The 18,733-nt window shown below is 40.9% G+C and overlaps 1 long non-coding RNA gene across 1 annotated transcript; it reads left to right on the plus strand.

Moving 5' to 3' along the window:
* The first annotated feature begins 16,375 nt into the window (after window positions 1–16,375).
* On the plus strand, window positions 16,376–17,499 carry LOC119562738. The gene is made up of 3 exons (XR_005221999.1): window positions 16,376–16,886; window positions 16,997–17,024; window positions 17,129–17,499. It is a non-coding gene; the product is annotated as an uncharacterized LOC119562738 (long non-coding RNA).
* Window positions 17,500–18,733: the final 1,234 nt, after the last annotated feature.

Below are 18,733 nucleotides of genomic sequence, written 5' to 3' on the forward strand. Positions count from 1 at the left end.
AGGGGCTTCCTAAGAAGCAGAAGCAGAGAAGGTGTTCTACCGTTTCCACTTCTTCCTCATCCCTACAGCTTCTGCAGAAATCATTTTGCGGGGCTTTTAACCTGCCGACAAGCGCGCCAACAAGCCAGTGGCCTGTAAGAGCTCGGATCAGCATGCCACACTCTGTGCGGCTTAGCTTGAGTAACTCCGAGGTTTTTTTTGTTGTTTATCACAGGCCATGTCTGGTGAGAGATGCGACACTGTGGTGCGTTTTGCCAATGGGTGTTGGCTAGTGTGTTGAAGTGGTTTAGCTTATGTTTAGCTTGCAAGTAGCCATGGGCATACCGACATTTTCCTGTCCTGGTAGGAGAGGCTTGGTGGTGCCCTGCCTGGCTAATTCGTCCGCTATGCAGTTGCCTACGATGTCCCGGTGACCCGGAACCCATATTAGGCTGATAGTAAACTGATTTGCCATCTCGTGGAGAGATCTGCGACAGTCTGCTATTGTACGAGAGTTGGTGTTTGTCGAGTAGATCGACTTAATAGCCGCTTGGCTGTCACTATATATGTTTAGGTGCCCTCTCTGGAGGCTAAAGTTGCCTAAACAGGTTAGTGCTTCTTTTATAGCGTGGACCTCCGCCTGAAAGACGCTGCAGTGGTCCGGGAGCCTGAATGACTTCCTGATATCTAATTGTTCGGAGTATACACCTCCGCCAGCGTGTCCTTCTAATTTGGAGCCATCTGTATAGAAACAGATTGCGTCCGTCGTGCCCGGTCGGCCCTGTTCCCATTCCTCTCTATCGGGAATCAGTGCCTCAAAGGGTGTGTGAGTATATTCAATGGATTTGCATAGATCCGTGATCTTCGGAATCGATTTATCATGCTGGAGGATTTTAGCATGGCCATAAAATTGGGCTTTCCACTGCCCTGTGTCCCTCAGTCGAATAGCTGCCGATTTGGCCCTTTCCATGCCTGCTAAGTCCAGGCTAGGGAGGTTCAAGATCGCATTCAGCGCTTCATTCGGGGTGGTTCGAAGTGCTCCACTAATACACAAAGCCGCCATTCGCTGTACTTTGTTTAGAGGAGTCAGTATGCATTTTTTGTGCAAGGCGGTCCACCACAGAGCCACTCCGTACAGTAGGATTGGCTTGACTACCGCTGTGTATATCCAGTTAAATATTCTTGGGGACATGCCCCATCTTAGCCCGTTTGCTTTTTTACAGGAGTAAAGTGCAATGGTCGCTTTCTTGGTACTCTCTTGGTTGTTTAAGCACCATTTGAGGCGTTTATCTAGCACTAACCCCAAGTACCTGGCGTGATCGCTAAAAGAGAGATTACAATTGTTTAGAATGGGTGGGTTAAGTTGTGGAATTTTGTACCTATTTGTAAATAGAACAAGTTCTGTTTTCGAGGGATTTACCCCGAGTCCGTTCGCTATCGTCCATTCCGATAGTATTTTAAGATTAGCGGTCATAAGATCGCAAAGTGTTTGTGGATATTTTCCATTAAACATGATGGCGACGTCGTCTGCGTATGCCACGACCTTACAACCTCCTCCCTCCAGAATCCGCAGTAGTTTATTTACTGCGATATTCCACAAGAGGGGTGACAGTACACCTCCTTGCGGGGTGCCTCTGTTCACTAGTCTAGTCTGGGGTGAGGTCCCTAGTGTGGCTGTGACCATTCTGCTTATCAGCAATTTATGGATTAGCCTCACCATTGGCGGCTCAACCCCTAGTTCTGTGAGAGATTCTGTTATAGCAGTGGGAAGCACGTTATTGAAAGCTCCCTCTACATCCAGGAAGGCGATCAGTGTGTATTCCTTGATGTTCAGTGATTTCTCGATGCTGCTTACCACCAAGTGTAGCGCCGATTCGGTTGACTTACCTTTGGTGTAAGCGTGTTGTGCTTCTGATATTTGTGTCGGGTCTACGGTGGCCCTTATGTGTAGGCTTATCATTCTTTCAAAGCTCTTAAGCAGGAAAGATGTTAGGCTTATTGGCCTAAAATCCTTTGCTGTGGTGTGAGTGGCCTTCCCTGCCTTGGGAATGAAAACCACCTTTGTTTCTTGCCATGCTGTCGGTATTTCTCCTACCGCCAGGATGGATTGGAAGATTTTTTTCAACCAGTTAATGGCTATTTGTCCTGCTTGCTGGATGTGAGCCGGTGTTATTCCGTCCGGTCCCGGTGATTTGTATGGTTTGAAACTATGAATGGACCATTTCATGTTGCGGTCTGATAGGAGTGGATCTATTTCGATTCCCTCTCCTGCTCCTCTTTCAGGTGGATGACCTGCTTGTTGGCTCCCCGGGAAGTGAGCGTCTAGGAGCAGGTCCAAGGACTCTTTACTGGAGTCTGACCATGATCCATCTGCTTTTTGAAGATAGCCCAAAGGCGCGGCTGTCTTAGAGAGTATTTTCCTGAGCCTTGCGGCATCAGTTGTTTTTTCTATGTCAGAGCAGAAGGTCTGCCATGCCGTTCGTTTTGCTCTTCTAATGGCCTTTTTGTAGGAGGCTAGTTCAAACTTGTAGTTCAGCCAGTTGGTGTCCTCATTTCCCGCCTTTGCTCTGTTAAACAGGCATCTGCAGTTGGTTCTGAGGATAGATAGTTGTTGGGTCCACCAGGGGGGTTTTTTCCTTCCTCTTGGTTTCTCTGTGGGGCATGCCACTTTGAAGGCAGTGTTGCATGCCTCTGTGAATTTGTATACTGTTTCGTCCAGCTCATGTGGGTTTGTGATGCTTTCTGACGGTTCCATGGGGAGGATATTTGTCAGAACTTCTTTGTACCTGTGCCAGTCCGCTCGTCTGGGGTTGGCGAAGCTGACCGGCAAGGGCGAATCAAGGGACAATACGGTTTCTATGAACCTATGGTCCGAAAAGGAGTGCTCGTCAGAGACTGCCCAGTTTTTGACTGCGCCTACGAGTGAATCTGATACCAAAGTTAGATCTATGATCGTTTGGCAAGCTTTAGTTATGAAAGTAGGGGCATTGCCCCTATTGCATAAGAATAGGTTCGAATTTAGAATAAAATCAAAAAGAGACTCACCTCTGTCGTTGTTGTTTGGGCAACCCCACTGGGTGTGATGGGCGTTGGCGTCACAGCCTATTACCAATCCGTTCTTGAGCTTTTCGCATTCCTCTGCTAGTCCTCTGACCAGCGCATCTGGGGGGTTTTCCTTCTCAAAGGCCAAATAGGCCGATAGAACCCTTATAGAGCCACTCTGCAGCTCCAGGCTTACTGCGGTGTTGTCTCCGTTGCTGTAACTGCGAAGTAGAAATATACTAAGATGCCTTTTGGCTAATATGCAGGTTCGAATTTTACCTTCTTTGGGGTCAAGCATAAGCTTGTATTCCTTTGTTCCTAGTCCAGCAACCTTGCCTCCTACAACCCAAGGTTCCTGTACGAGGACTAGGTCGGCTCCGCCTTCTGTCAGGCGAAGCAGAAGTGCAGCAGACGCTGCTTTACTGTGGTTAAGGTTTATTTGTAGAAGTTTTAATGACATCTACAGCTTCAACCTCCACCACAGTGACGTCGGCCTCCTCTGTGTCGCTGAGGTCCACGTCCTCGATTGCCGGTCCGAGCGCACGCATCTCTCTGCTTAGCGACGAATCGGTAGAGTAGCCGTCCTCCGGCCTTGATCGCTGCTGGAAGCCAGATCCTGGCTCGGGGTCTACTGGGGACATCGCACCAGTCAAGCGCAACGATGTTCGCCCCTTCGTAAACCTCGCCGAGCTTGCTTGTCGCCTCTTTGTACATATCAGCCGACCGCTGACTGTCGCATGCTACCACCTTGACGCTGCCCTGGTACCAGCCCGCGTCCATGCAGCAGGGCGAGGTGCCTGGCTTCTCTCGTACCATGCGCAGGCAAATGAGGGAAAGGTGGGACTCCACTGCCTTCCACTTGTTTCTGGGGATCCTGCCCTCCGGATTTCCCCTGTCAATTAGGCCGAGTAATACACGATTCTTCGTGATTTCGGCGAAAGAGACCGATGGCTGGATCTTAGATCTCTTCGCCGATGGCCCGGGTAGTTTGAGGGATCGCTGCCTTTTCGCCTGAGTCGCCTCTTGAGTGGGCTTTTCCTGCCCGTAGTTTGGGAGCACCTTCCTTGCCCACTCTACCTTCTTTAGCCATTCAGGCGAAGGCGTGGCAACGGTGCTCCTGGTGTGTGAGCGCAGAGTCTGGGCGGCAGTCCGCCTTTCTGCGTATGTATATTTAGCACCAGCGGGTGGCCCGAGCGCCTTGGCAGTGCCTACCGTTGCTTTCGGCGCAGATGCGCACGTAACGGAGGCGTTTGCGGTTGGCTTTCTGCCACCCATCATCCCCAGTTTGGGATGCGGGCCTTTCTGGGCCGTGCTGGTATGGAAGGTGGAACCAGTGTTCGTCTTATCCATGGGTTTTTTAAGAGTACCCGTCTCTATGTTTTTTGTTTTTTTGTCTTCTGTTTTTTGATCCATAATTTGGTCCCACGAGTTGCGGAGAAGGGGAAAAGTCCGCCCGGGCAGAGATCCGCGATGCCCGGGTAAGGCTATTTTTGATCCGGGCCCCCAGCCAGGCTGACTCTTGGCACGGTCCGTATTACACCGTAGTCCGGCCCGGAGTGAGATGTTGTTTGGGAGGGGAGTTGGGTAGGTGTTGTGTTGGGAGTGGGTTTGTGTAAAGCAACTATTTAGATGCGGCTGAACAACTCGCATCGTCGGTATTGCTTCGTTGCAAAATACCCGCTGGCTGTCCGGGACTGTTTATTTACTGGGGTTTCCGTCCACGGTACCGTGTTTGACTTATCCCACCAGCTTATTCACAGTTGACCTCGAGAGAGGTCGTCCACTATCCGCAACCTGCGACCCGCTCGGTTGCCCCAGCTGGGCGACTTTGGAACCATCTCACAAGTTCCTCAGCCGAGAGGTTATATGTTAAGTAACTCCGAAGCTATAATTTGTTTCATTTTATTTTCCACAAATTTTCGATCGTTCCTATGGCAGCTATAAGATATAATCGACCGATTATGATAAAATTAAATTTGAAATTCATAACCAATAAAAAAATTGTTATTTCCAAGCGTAGGAGGTTATATGTTAAAAAACACCGAAGCTATAATTTGTTTCATATTATTTTTACACCAATTTTCCGATCTTTCCTCATTTCCCGCCTTTGCTCTGTTAAACAGGCATCTGCAGTTGGTTCTGAGGATAGATAGTTGTTGGGTCCACCAGGGGGGTTTTTTCCTTCCTCTTGGTTTCTCTGTGGGGCATGCCACTTTGAAGGCAGTGTTGCATGCCTCTGTGAATTTGTATACTGTTTCGTCCAGCTCATGTGGGTTTGTGATGCTTTCTGACGGTTCCATGGGGAGGATATTTGTCAGAACTTCTTTGTACCTGTGCCAGTCCGCTCGTCTGGGGTTGGCGAAGCTGACCGGCAAGGGCGAATCAAGGGACAATACGGTTTCTATGAACCTATGGTCCGAAAAGGAGTGCTCGTCAGAGACTGCCCAGTTTTTGACTGCGCCTACGAGTGAATCTGATACCAAAGTTAGATCTATGATCGTTTGGCAAGCTTTAGTTATGAAAGTAGGGGCATTGCCCCTATTGCATAAGAATAGGTTCGAATTTAGAATAAAATCAAAAAGAGACTCACCTCTGTCGTTGTTGTTTGGGCAACCCCACTGGGTGTGATGGGCGTTGGCGTCACAGCCTATTACCAATCCGTTCTTGAGCTTTTCGCATTCCTCTGCTAGTCCTCTGACCAGCGCATCTGGGGGGTTTTCCTTCTCAAAGGCCAAATAGGCCGATAGAACCCTTATAGAGCCACTCTGCAGCTCCAGGCTTACTGCGGTGTTGTCTCCGTTGCTGTAACTGCGAAGTAGAAATATACTAAGATGCCTTTTGGCTAATATGCAGGTTCGAATTTTACCTTCTTTGGGGTCAAGCATAAGCTTGTATTCCTTTGTTCCTAGTCCAGCAACCTTGCCTCCTACAACCCAAGGTTCCTGTACGAGGACTAGGTCGGCTCCGCCTTCTGTCAGGCGAAGCAGAAGTGCAGCAGACGCTGCTTTACTGTGGTGAAGGTTTATTTGTAGAAGTTTTAATGACATCTACAGCTTCAACCTCCACCACAGTGACGTCGGCCTCCTCTGTGTCGCTGAGGTCCACGTCCTCGATTGCCGGTCCGAGCGCACGCATCTCTCTGCTTAGCGACGAATCGGTAGAGTAGCCGTCCTCCGGCCTTGATCGCTGCTGGAAGCCAGATCCTGGCTCGGGGTCTACTGGGGACATCGCACCAGTCAAGCGCAACGATGTTCGCCCCTTCGTAAACCTCGCCGAGCTTGCTTGTCGCCTCTTTGTACATATCAGCCGACCGCTGACTGTCGCATGCTACCACCTTGACGCTGCCCTGGTACCAGCCCGCGTCCATGCAGCAGGGCGAGGTGCCTGGCTTCTCTCGTACCATGCGCAGGCAAATGAGGGAAAGGTGGGACTTCACTGCCTTCCACTTGTTTCTGGGGATCCTGCCCTCCGGATTTCCCCTGTCAATTAGGCCGAGTAATACACGATTCTTCGTGATTTCGGCGAAAGAGACCGATGGCTGGATCTTAGATCTCTTCGCCGATGGCCCGGGTAGTTTGAGGGATCGCTGCCTTTTCGCCTGAGTCGCCTCTTGAGTGGGCTTTTCCTGCCCGTAGTTTGGGAGCACCTTCCTTGCCCACTCTACCTTCTTTAGCCATTCAGGCGAAGGCGTGGCAACGGTGCTCCTGGTGTGTGAGCGCAGAGTCTGGGCGGCAGTCCGCCTTTCTGCGTATGTATATTTAGCACCAGCGGGTGGCCCGAGCGCCTTGGCAGTGCCTACCGTTGCTTTCGGCGCAGATGCGCACGTAACGGAGGCGTTTGCGGTTGGCTTTCTGCCACCCATCATCCCCAGTTTGGGATGCGGGCCTTTCTGGGCCGTGCTGGTATGGAAGGTGGAACCAGTGTTCGTCTTATCCATGGGTTTTTTAAGAGTACCCGTCTCTATGTTTTTTGTTTTTTTGTCTTCTGTTTTTTGATCCATAATTTGGTCCCACGAGTTGCGGAGAAGGGGAAAAGTCCGCCCGGGCAGAGATCCGCGATGCCCGGGTAAGGCTATTTTTGATCCGGGCCCCCAGCCAGGCTGACTCTTGGCACGGTCCGTATTACACCGTAGTCCGGCCCGGAGTGAGATGTTGTTTGGGAGGGGAGTTGGGTAGGTGTTGTGTTGGGAGTGGGTTTGTGTAAAGCAACTATTTAGATGCGGCTGAACAACTCGCATCGTCGGTATTGCTTCGTTGCAAAATACCCGCTGGCTGTCCGGGACTGTTTATTTACTGGGGTTTCCGTCCACGGTACCGTGTTTGACTTATCCCACCAGCTTATTCACAGTTGACCTCGAGAGAGGTCGTCCACTATCCGCAACCTGCGACCCGCTCGGTTGCCCCAGCTAGGCGACTTTGGAACCATCTCACAAGTTCCTCAGCCGAGAGGTTATATGTTAAGTAACTCCGAAGCTATAATTTGTTTCATTTTATTTTCCACAAATTTTCGATCGTTCCTATGGCAGCTATAAGATATAATCGACCGATTATGATAAAATTAAATTTGAAATTCATAACCAATAAAAAAATTGTTATTTCCAAGCGTAGGAGGTTATATGTTAAAAAACACCGAAGCTATAATTTGTTTCATATTATTTTTACACCAATTTTCCGATCTTTCCTATGGCAGCTATAAGATATAGTCGTCCGATCTTAACAAAAAAATTAAATTCAAAATTAAGAACTAATTCAAAAATGTTATTTCCAAGCGTAGGAGGTTATATGTTAAGAAACACCGAAGCTATAATATGTTTCATATTATTTTCCCACCAATTTTACGATCGATCCAATGGCAGCTATATGATATAGTCGACCGATTATAATAAAATTATATTTAAAATTCAGAACTAATAAAAAAAATGTTATTTCCAAGCATAGGAGGTTATATGTTAAAAAACAGCGAAGCTATAATTTGTTTCATATTATTTTCTCACCAATTTTCCGATCGATACAATGGCAGCTATATGATATAGTCGTCCGATTATGATAAAATTAAATTTGAAATTCATAACTAATAAAAAAATGTTATTTCCAAGCATAGGAGGTTATATGTTAAAAAAAACACCGAAGCTATAACTTGTTTCATATCATTTTTTCACCAATTTTCCGATCGTTCCTATGGCAGCTATGTGATATAGTCGTCCGATTTTAATAAAATTAAATTCGAAATTCAGAGCTAATTCAAAAATGTTATTTCCAAGCGTAGGAGGTTATATGTTAAAAACACCGAAGCTATTACTTGTTTCATTTTATTTTCCACAAATTTTCGATCGTTCCTATGGCAGCTATAAGATATAATCGGCCGATTATGATAAAATTAAATTTGAAATTCAGAACCAATAAAAAAAATGTTATTTCCAAGCGTAGGAGGTTATATGTTAAAAAACACCGAAGCTATAATTTGTTTCATATTATTTTTCCACCAATTTTCCGATCGTTCCTATGGCAGCTATATGATATAGTCGTCCGATTTTTATCAAATTAAATTCGAAATTCAGAGCTAATTCAAAAATGTTATTTCCAAGCGTAGGAGGTTATATGTTAAAAACACCGAAGCTATAACTTGTTTCATATCATTTTTTCACCAATTTTCCGATCGTTACTATGGCAGCTTTATGATATAGTCGTCCGATTTAATAAAATTAAATTCGAAATTCAGAACTAATTCAAAAATGTTAGCGAAGGAATACGTTAAGAAACACAGAAGCTATAATATGTTTCATATTATTTTCTCACCAATTTTCCGATCGATCCAATGGCACTATTTGATATAGTCGACCGATTATAATCAAATTAAATTTGAAATTCAGAACTAATAAAAAAATGTTATTTCCAAGCATAGGAGGTTATATGTAAAAAAAAAACACCGAAGCTATAACTTGTTTCATATTATTTTCCCATCAATTTTCCAATCGATCCAATGGCAGCTATATGATATAGTCGTCCAATTATGATAAAATTAAATTTGAAATTCAGAACTAAAAAAAAAATTTATTTCCAAGCACAGGAGGTTATATGTTAAAACAGTGAAGAGAACAGTGAAGCTACCAGGATTCTCACAAGTTAGAACCGTTTGGACCCTTATTAGTATTTATAACACCTTCCTCGCATAAGGTTCTTTGACAATATAGATTTAAGAAACAATTTTGGCAAATCGATTCTCCTTCAAATGGTTTTTTCTTTACATTTATAATGTTCGTTCTGATGCAAAAGGGGCCAGGTCTTGACAAGAAGAACAAAAGATGGACGTTGTTCATCTCCTTAAAATAGCAAATATATTTTCAGGATGAGGTCAATTGCTGAGTTCCGAGCCGTTGGAAGGCTCCTTGGTCCTGCACTAACAACAATTTCCTTAAAACGGCGTTATTGGAGTTCAAACGTATTTCCTTCTCAAAAAAGATCCCGAAACGCTAAGTACACAAAATCACTGAATTTGTGAATCGTTTCTCCCTCCTGAATAAACACAAGTCCCACACCACATTAATTCACAGCATCTTCACTGCGACTGCCAATTTATGCAATCCAAAGATGAAATAATTTTATGTGTGTATGTTTAAAATAGAAAACTAAAAAATCATTAGAGTTAAAAGTAATCTAGATCGCAACGATTTTTATTTAAATTTTATGCCCAATTTGCTTGAAACAATTTTTATTATTTTATACGTTAATTTGTATACTTACCATAAATATTTATTTCTTTCGATGCAGGCGTTGAAAGTAATTAGTCAAATTCTATGATTCCTGATATGATAGATAGGTGCGAAAAAATGTTAATGACTTATTAAAATATACGAAAAAAATTAGATTATGTGCTATTTAAGCTTTACAGATTTAGATTGACGACTTTTTGAAAAGATCGCGGTCCATGGATGACTATGTTTGGTCCTGTCACTAAATAACCGCGATTTCTTCAGAATCTCTTTTAAAAGTTAAATGTTGGGCATCCATGGTCACGCGAGTTCTTAAGGAGTCACGGTCCATCGAGAATATTTAATTCGCGGGTGTGCGAACTGTTCCGCAGTTACACATTTTTTACGAATTTGTATGCCCCCCTTGCAGAGGGTATAATGATTTCAGTCAGAAGTTTGCAACGCAGTGAATAAGATGTTTCCAAACCCATAAAGAGCCGCGCTTCCTATGGTCCTTAGTGTGTAACCAATATCCACGTCAGTCTTAATCAGCCCTGTTTATTTATTAATTTGAAACTCAGAACTAATAAAAAAAATGTTATTTCCAAGCATAGGAGGTTATATGTTAAAAAACACCGAAGCTATAATTTGTTTCATATTATTTTTCCACCATTTTTCCGATCGTTACTATGGCAGCTATAAGATATAGTCGTCCGATTTTAATAAAATTAAATTCGAAATTCAGAACTAATTCAAAAATGTTATTTCCAAGCGAAGGAATATGTTAAGAAACACAGAAGCTATAATATGTTTCATATTATTTTCTCACCAATTTTCCGATCGATCCAATGGCAGCTATATGATATAGTCGTCCGATTATGATAAAATTAAATTTGAAATTCATAACTAATAAAAAAATGTTATTTCCAAGCATAGGAGGTTATATGTTAAAAAACACCGAAGCTATAATTTGTTTCATATTATTTTTCCACCAATTTTCCGATCGTTCCTACGGCAGCTATATGATATAGTCGTCCGATTTTTATCAAATTAAATTCGAAATTTAGAGCTAATTCAAAAGTGTTATTTCCAAGCGTAGGAGGTTATATGTTAAAAACACCGAAGCTATAACTTGTTTCATATAATTTTTTCACCAATTTTCCGATCGTTCCTATGGCAGCTATATGATAAAGTCGTCCGATTTTTATCAAAATAAATTCGAAATTCAAAGCTAATTCAAAAATGTTATTTTCAAGCATAGGAGGTTATATATTAAAAAACACCGAGGCTATAATTTGTTTCATATTATTTTTCCACCAACTTTCCGATCGTTCCTATGGCAGCTATAAGATATAGTCGTCGGATCCTAACAAAAAAATTAAATTCGAAATTAAGAACTAATTCAAAAATGTTATTTCCAAGCGTAGGAGGTTATATGTTAAGAAACACCGAAGCTATAATATGTTTCATATTATTTTCCCACCAACTTTACGATCGATCCAATGGCAGCTATATGATATAGTCGACCGATTATAATTAAATTAAATTTGAAATTCAGAACTAATAAAAAAAATTGTATTTCCAAGCATAGGAGGTTATATGTTAAAAAACACCGAAGCTATAATTTGTTTCATATTATTTTTCCACCAATTTTCCGATCGTTACTATGGCAGCTTTATGATATAGTCGTCCGATTTTAATAAAATTAAATTCGAAATTCAGAACTAATTCAAAAATGTTATTTCCAAGCGAAGGAATACGTTAAGAAACACAGAAGCTATAATATGTTTCATATTATTTTCTCACCAATTTTCCAATCGATCCAATGGCAGCTATATGGTATAGTCGACCGATTATAATAAAATTAAATTTGAAATTCAGAACTAATAAAAAAATGTTATTTCCAAGCATAGAAGGTTATATGTTAAAAAAAACACCGAAGCTATAATTTGTTTTATATTATTTTGCCACCAATTTTGCGATCGTTCCTATGACAGCTATAAGATATAGTCGTCCGATTTTAATAAAATTAAATTCGAAATTCAGAGCTAATTCAAAAATGTTATTTCCAAGCGCAGGAGGTTATATGGTAAAAACACCGAAGCTATAACTTGTTTCATATCATTTTTTCACCAATTTTCCGATCGTTCCTATGGCAGCTATATGATATAGTCGTCCGATTTTGATAAAATTTAAGTCGAAATTCAGAACTTATTAAAAAATGTTATTTCCAAGCGTAGGAGGTTTTATGTTAAACAAGAAAGAAAGTTAGCTTCGGCAAGCCGAAGCTTATATACCCTTGCAGCTATAGTTATTAAATTTAAAAACACAAAAAATGATATTCCCAATAGTATACGATAATGTGTCAAAAAACACCGAAGCTATAATTTGTTTCATATAATTTTTCCACCAACTTTCCGATCGTTCCTATGGCAGCTATATGATATAGTCGTCCGATTTTGATCAAATTTAATTCGAAACTCAGAACTTATTAAAAAATGTTATTTCCAAGCGTAGGAGGTTTTATGTTAAACAAGAAAGAAAGTTAGCTTCGCAAGCCGAAGCTTATATACCCTTGCAGCTATATTTATTAAATTTAAAAACACAAAAAATGATATTCCCAATAGTATAAGATAATGTGTCAAAAAACACCGAAGCTATAATTTGTTTCATATTATTTTTCCACCAATTTTCCGATCGTTCCTATGGCAGCTATAAGATATAGTCGTCCGATCTTAACAAAAAAATTAAATTCAAAATTAAGAACTAATTCAAAAATGTTATTTCCAAGCGTAGGAGGTTATATGTTAAGAAACACCGAAGAAATAATATGTTTCATATTATTTTCCCACCAACTTTACGATCGATACAATGGCAGCTATATGATATAGTCGACCGATTATAATTAAATTAAATTTGAAATTCAGAACTTATAAAAAAATTTTATTTCTAAGCATAGGAGGTTATATGTTAAAAAACACCGAAGCTATAATTTGTTTCATATTATTTTTCCACTAATTTTCCGATCGTTACTATGGCAGCTATAAGATATAGTCGTCCGATTTTAATAAAATTAAATTCGAAATTCAGAACTAATTCAAAAATGTTATTTCCAAGCGAAGGAATACGTTAAGAAACACAGAAGCTATAATATGTTTCATATTATTTTCTCACCAATTTTCCGATCGATCCAATGGCAGCTATATGGTATAGTCGACCGATTATGATAAAATTAAATTTGAAATTCATAACTAATAAAAAAATGTTATTTCCAAGCATAGGAGGTTATATGTTAAAAAACACCGAAGCTATAATTTGTTTCATATTATTTTTCCACCAATTTTCCGATCATTCCTATGGCAGCTATATGATATAGTCGTCCGATTTTTTTCAAATTAAATTCGAAATTTAGAGCTAATTCAAAAGTGTTATTTCCAAGCGTAGGAGGTTATATGTTAAAAACACCGAAGCTATAACTTGTTTCATATAATTTTTTCACCAATTTTCCGATCGTTCCTATGGCAGCTATATGATAAAGTCGTCCGATTTTTATCAAAATAAATTCGAAATTCAAAGCTAATTCAAAAATGTTATTTTCAAGCATAGGAGGTTATATATTAAAAAACATCGAGGCTATAATTTGTTTCATATTATTTTTCCACCAACTTTCCGATCGTTCCTATGGCAGCTATAAGATATAGTCGTCGGATCCTAACAAAAAAATTAAATTCGAAATTAAGAACTAATTCAAAAATGTTATTTCCAAGCGTAGGAGGTTATATGTTAAGAAACACCGAAGCTATAATATGTTTCATATTATATTCCCACCAACTTTACGATCGATCCAATGGCAGCTATATGATATAGTCGACCGATTATAATTAAATTAAATTTGAAATTCAGAACTAATAAAAAAAATTGTATTTCCAAGCATAGGAGGTAATATGTTAAAAAACACCGAAGCTATAATTTGTTTCATATTATTTTTCCACCAATTTTCCGATCGTTACTATGGCAGCTTTATGATATAGTCGTCCGATTTTAATAAAATTAAATTCGAAATTCAGAACTAATTCAAAAATGTTATTTCCAAGCGAAGGAATACGTTAAGAAACACAGAAGCTATAATATGTTTCATATTATTTTCTCACCAATTTTCCGATCGATCCAATGGCAGCTATATGGTATAGTCGACCGATTATAATAAAATTAAATTTGAAATTCAGAACTAATAAAAAAATGTTATTTCCAAGCATAGAAGGTTATATGTTAAAAAAAAACACCGAAGCTATAATTTGTTTTATATTATTTTGCCACCAATTTTGCGATCGTTCCTATGACAGCTATAAGATATAGTCGTCCGATTTTAATAAAATTAAATTCGAAATTCAGAACTAATTCAAAAATGTTATTTCCAAGCATAGGAGGTTATATTTTATTTTATTTTAAGAAACACCGAAGCTATAATATGTTTCATATTATTTTCCCATCAATTTTCCAATCGATCCAATGGCAGCTATATGATATAGTCGTCCAATTATGATAAAATTAAATTTGAAATTCAGAACTAAAAAAAACAAGGAAGAACGCTATAGTCGAGTACCTCGACTATCAGATACCCGTTACTCAGCTAAAGGGACCAAAGGGAAATGGAGATATGCAAGCAGCAAAGCGAGATTTAAGTGCGCCACCTACCGGCGGAAGACAGATTTAAGCATTGTGGGCGTTAGGGTAGGCGTGGCAAATTTTTTTTTGGATCAATCGATAGGTATTGACGAGACCAATACATTTCAGTTAAAATTTGTTATCTAGCATAAAAATTGTGGGCGCCACAGGCTTGGGCGGTTTGTGGGCGTTAGAGTGGGCGTGGCATATTCGCATAACAAACCTGCGCTGCGTACAAGGCTACGGAATCTAAATCTGAAATCCCAATACTCTATCTTTGATAGTTTCCGAGATATCCGCGTTCATATTTACGGTTTTTTGAAGTTTGTGGGCGTTAAAGTGGGCGTGGCAAACTTTTTTTTGGGTCAATCGATAGGTATTGATGAGAACAATTCATTTCAGTTTAAATTTTTACTCTAGCATCAAAACTGTAGAAGCCACAGTTTTGGGCGGTTTGTGGGCGTTAGAGTGGGCGTGGCACTCTACTGAAACAAATTTGCGCTGCGTAAGAAGCTCAGGAATCTGCTCGCCAAATCTCAATAGCCTAGCTCTCATAGTTTCCAAGATCTCAGCGTTCATCCGGACAGACAGACGGACAGACGGACAGACGGACAGACAGACAGACGGACATGGCTAGATCGACTCGGCTAGTGATCCTGATCAAGAATATATATACTTTATGGGGTCGGAAACGCTTCCTTCTGCCTGTTACATACTTTCCGACGAATCTAGTATACCCTTTTACTCTACGAGTAACGGGTATAAAAATTTATTTCCAAGCACAGGAGGATATGTTAAAACAGTGAAGAGAACAGTGAAGCTACCAGGATTCTCACAAGTTAGAACCGTTTGGACCCTTATTAGTATTAATAACACCTTCCTCGCATAAGGTTCTTTGACAATATAAATTTAAGAAACAATTTTGGCAAATCGATTCTCCTTCAAGTGGTTTTTTCTTTACATTTATAATGTTCGTTCTGATGCAAAAGGGGGCAGGTCTTGACAAGAAGAACAAAAGATGGACGTTGTTCATCTCCTTAAAATAGCAAATATATTTTCAGGATGAGGTCAATTGCTGAGTTCCGAGCCGTTGGAAGGCTCCTTGGTCCTGCACTAACAACAATTTCCTTAGAACGGCGTTATTGGAGTTCAAACGTATTTCCTTCTCAAAAAAGATCCCGAAACGCTAAGTACACAAAATCACTGAATTTGTGAATCGTTTCTCCCTCCTGAATAAACACAAGTCCCACACCACATTAATTCACAGCATCTTCACTGCGACTGCCAATTTATGCAATCCAAAGATAAAATAATTTTATGTGTGTATGTTTAAAATAGAAAACTAAAAAATCATTAGAGTTAAAATTAATCTAGATCGCAACGATTTTTATTTAAATTTTATGCCCAATTTGCCTGAAACAATTTTTATTATTTTATACGTTAATTTGTATACTTACCATAAATATTTATTTCTTTCGATGCAGGCGTTGAAAGTAATTAGTCAAATTCTATGATTCCTGATATGATAGATAGGTGCGAAAAAATGTTAATGACTTATTAAAATATACGAAAAAAATTAGATTATGTGCTATTTAAGCTTTACAGATTAAGATTGACGACTTTTTGAAAAGATCGCGGTCCATGGATGACTATGTTTGGTCCTGTCACTAAATAACCGCGATTTCTTCAGAATCTCTTTTAAAAGTTAAATGTTGGGCATCCATGGTCACGCGAGTTCTTAAGGAATCACGGTCCATCGAGAATATTTAATTCGCGGGTGTGCGAACTGTTCTGCAGTTACACATTTTTTACGAATTTGTATGCCCCCCTTGCAGAGGGTATAATGATTTCAGTCAGAAGTTTGCAACGCAGTGAAGAAGATGTTTCCAAACCCATAAAGAGCCGCGCTTCCTATAGTCCTTAGTGTGTAACCAATATCTACGTCAGTCTTAATCAGCCCTGTTTATTTATCTTTTTCATTATCCACACTCTGACCAGGAAATGGCTCCCCGTCCACCTAGCTCTCAGGCAGACGTTCGAGAGGTATTTAATCCTACCGATGCCGAGTCTGCCGCGAAATCCATCCTCTTCGAAGTGTCAGAGGTTCCTTAAGCTGAGCGTACTGCGCAAACTGCCTCGCACACGAGCAATCCACTGAGAGCTGCCCTAGCGGTGACCAGTGCAAAACCTGCGACCGGGACCATCATACGCTGCTCCTCATGCACGAACACGCTTCCCGGAAAAAGTCCGGCTCTCAGCAACAGGCCGCTTCTCCGCAGCGTTCGCGCCGGCTAGATCCCTAAGCCCTTCACCGCGCTCAGCATCCTCGACACCATCTCCGTCGCTCGCGGCACTTCTCCAGCGCCACAGCGTCGACGTCCTCCCAGATGCCTTGGTGATCGTCGAGACCGGGGAGAGCTATTGAAAGGAAAGCAGATAATTTAAATTGTGCGCACCGAAACCTAATAGTTTTGTGATAAAAACTGATATTTATTGACCATAATAAAGACAGGTAAGTGCTACCTCAAGTTTAACATGTTTTGCATTGATCTAACTATAAAGTACGTCAATTTTAAAAGTGTTGTTGGGTTTCACAAAATAATCTAAAATATTCTGTTTCAGTTAGCCGAATGGAATAAAATAAAACTATGTATGTATTTTAATTTATAAAAATGTTTAAAAAATATTTTGGGTTATGATTATTATTATTAATGATTTTCAAAAATGTCATACATGAATTCACCGATATTACAGGTGACACGATGAAGAAAATATTCTTTACTTTCATAAGTGACATCTCATCAGACATTATGAATTTCACAAGTGATTTGTGTGAAGTGTTACGAAATTACCTCCCATACGACAAATACGTAGAAGGCACGCATGAAATCAGGACTGTCTTTGAAAAATGTTCATACTAGCTGTCACGAGTGAAGAAGCGGACATCCCATACAAATGTCTATATGGAGTGGACACCACCAAAAACTAGTACCACAGGTGATGCACTTTTCTAGTTATAGCCTAGTACTCACATCGACGAAAACCGTGACTAACCATAGGAGTGAGCGAGAGGCAAACAAGCGGCTAAAACTTTTCGTCGGGTCTGTTTTTCAGCGCGGTACTCAGATGAGCTAAGGAAATACCAGAAAAAATACCAGATTTCGGGAGTGAATTTTCGATGAACGCCGTTAGCCGCGGCCCAAAGAATAAGAAATTTAATCTTTGGCGGTGTTCGTACAGAACAGGGGCAAATCCGCAGAATAGTTGAAGCGCTAGAGGAGATCCACTAGAGAATCCCAGTGGGAAGGAACATGCCGAGTGGGACTTCGCTCACTACATGGACATCCTGCCGGGCGTGTCCTCGCAATGAATGTAAGATCTGGCCAAAATAATTCGGTTGCGTTGTACTAATAGAAGAATCTTTTTAGCAGAACCACCATTAATATGATCTCCGAAGACCTCTCCATTCGGACTCCGTATACCATAACCACCAGCTAATAGGCAGCTTAAGCGGAGCTGGAGGACGCGCTGTCTTCTATAAGGAGGAGGAAAATAGGGCGCCCGCTAAGGAACAGTTGGAGAAGCCGTGGCCAGCCACTGCCAGGATGCTGGGCGACTTTCTGCAGCATCAGCGGATCAACCCCTTTCCCAATCCGGCTCCCACTTCCTCAAGGTCCAATATGCCCATTGGGACTCGGAGCTGGACTGCGATGGCACGGAAAAATTGGCGAAGCATCTGTGGGACGTGAAGGAAGCTTTAAACTACTAATTTACATAAATAAAAACATTCGTTGAACATTCTATTTATTTTTATTTTACTTTCTTTGTGTACCAGCAGACTCCTCCTTTTTAAATTCCTCCAATTGATTTGTTTTCCGTTTGGCAACAAACCCAGCCGCTTGACAGCAAGACCATGCTACTTGCATTGCGGGTGAACTTTGAAAACTTCGGTCACACTACAAAGAATAAGATTTTTCGACTAGTGAAACTCTTAGCTGATCTGAGTACTAGGCTTATGGCTATAAATAATATTATTGTTTGCATTTTGCGAACAATTGACAGCTGAATATTTAGTAGTTATTTTTGATCTATTTTAGGGTGTTTCGAATGATGCAATCGAATCAAGTTTTTGCTTTTATCTTTTACAAGGAATGACTTTACACAATGTGCATGGATATATGTACGTATTTAGTTGGTAATCGGCTGCCTAATCGATTGACTTTTAGTCCGTTAACGTGCTTGAGCAAGCTTGCCATCTCGCTCGTATTGTCAACATCGGTAAAAGACTACTACAACTATCGGTAAAAGGCAAAAACCCTGCCGCTGTCGACGTCAGCAGAAGAGTCGGCACAGCGTAGA

This window comes from Drosophila subpulchrella, unplaced genomic scaffold (genome assembly GCF_014743375.2).
Source record: "Drosophila subpulchrella strain 33 F10 #4 breed RU33 unplaced genomic scaffold, RU_Dsub_v1.1 Primary Assembly Seq90, whole genome shotgun sequence".
NCBI lineage: Eukaryota > Metazoa > Arthropoda > Insecta > Diptera > Drosophilidae > Drosophila > Drosophila subpulchrella.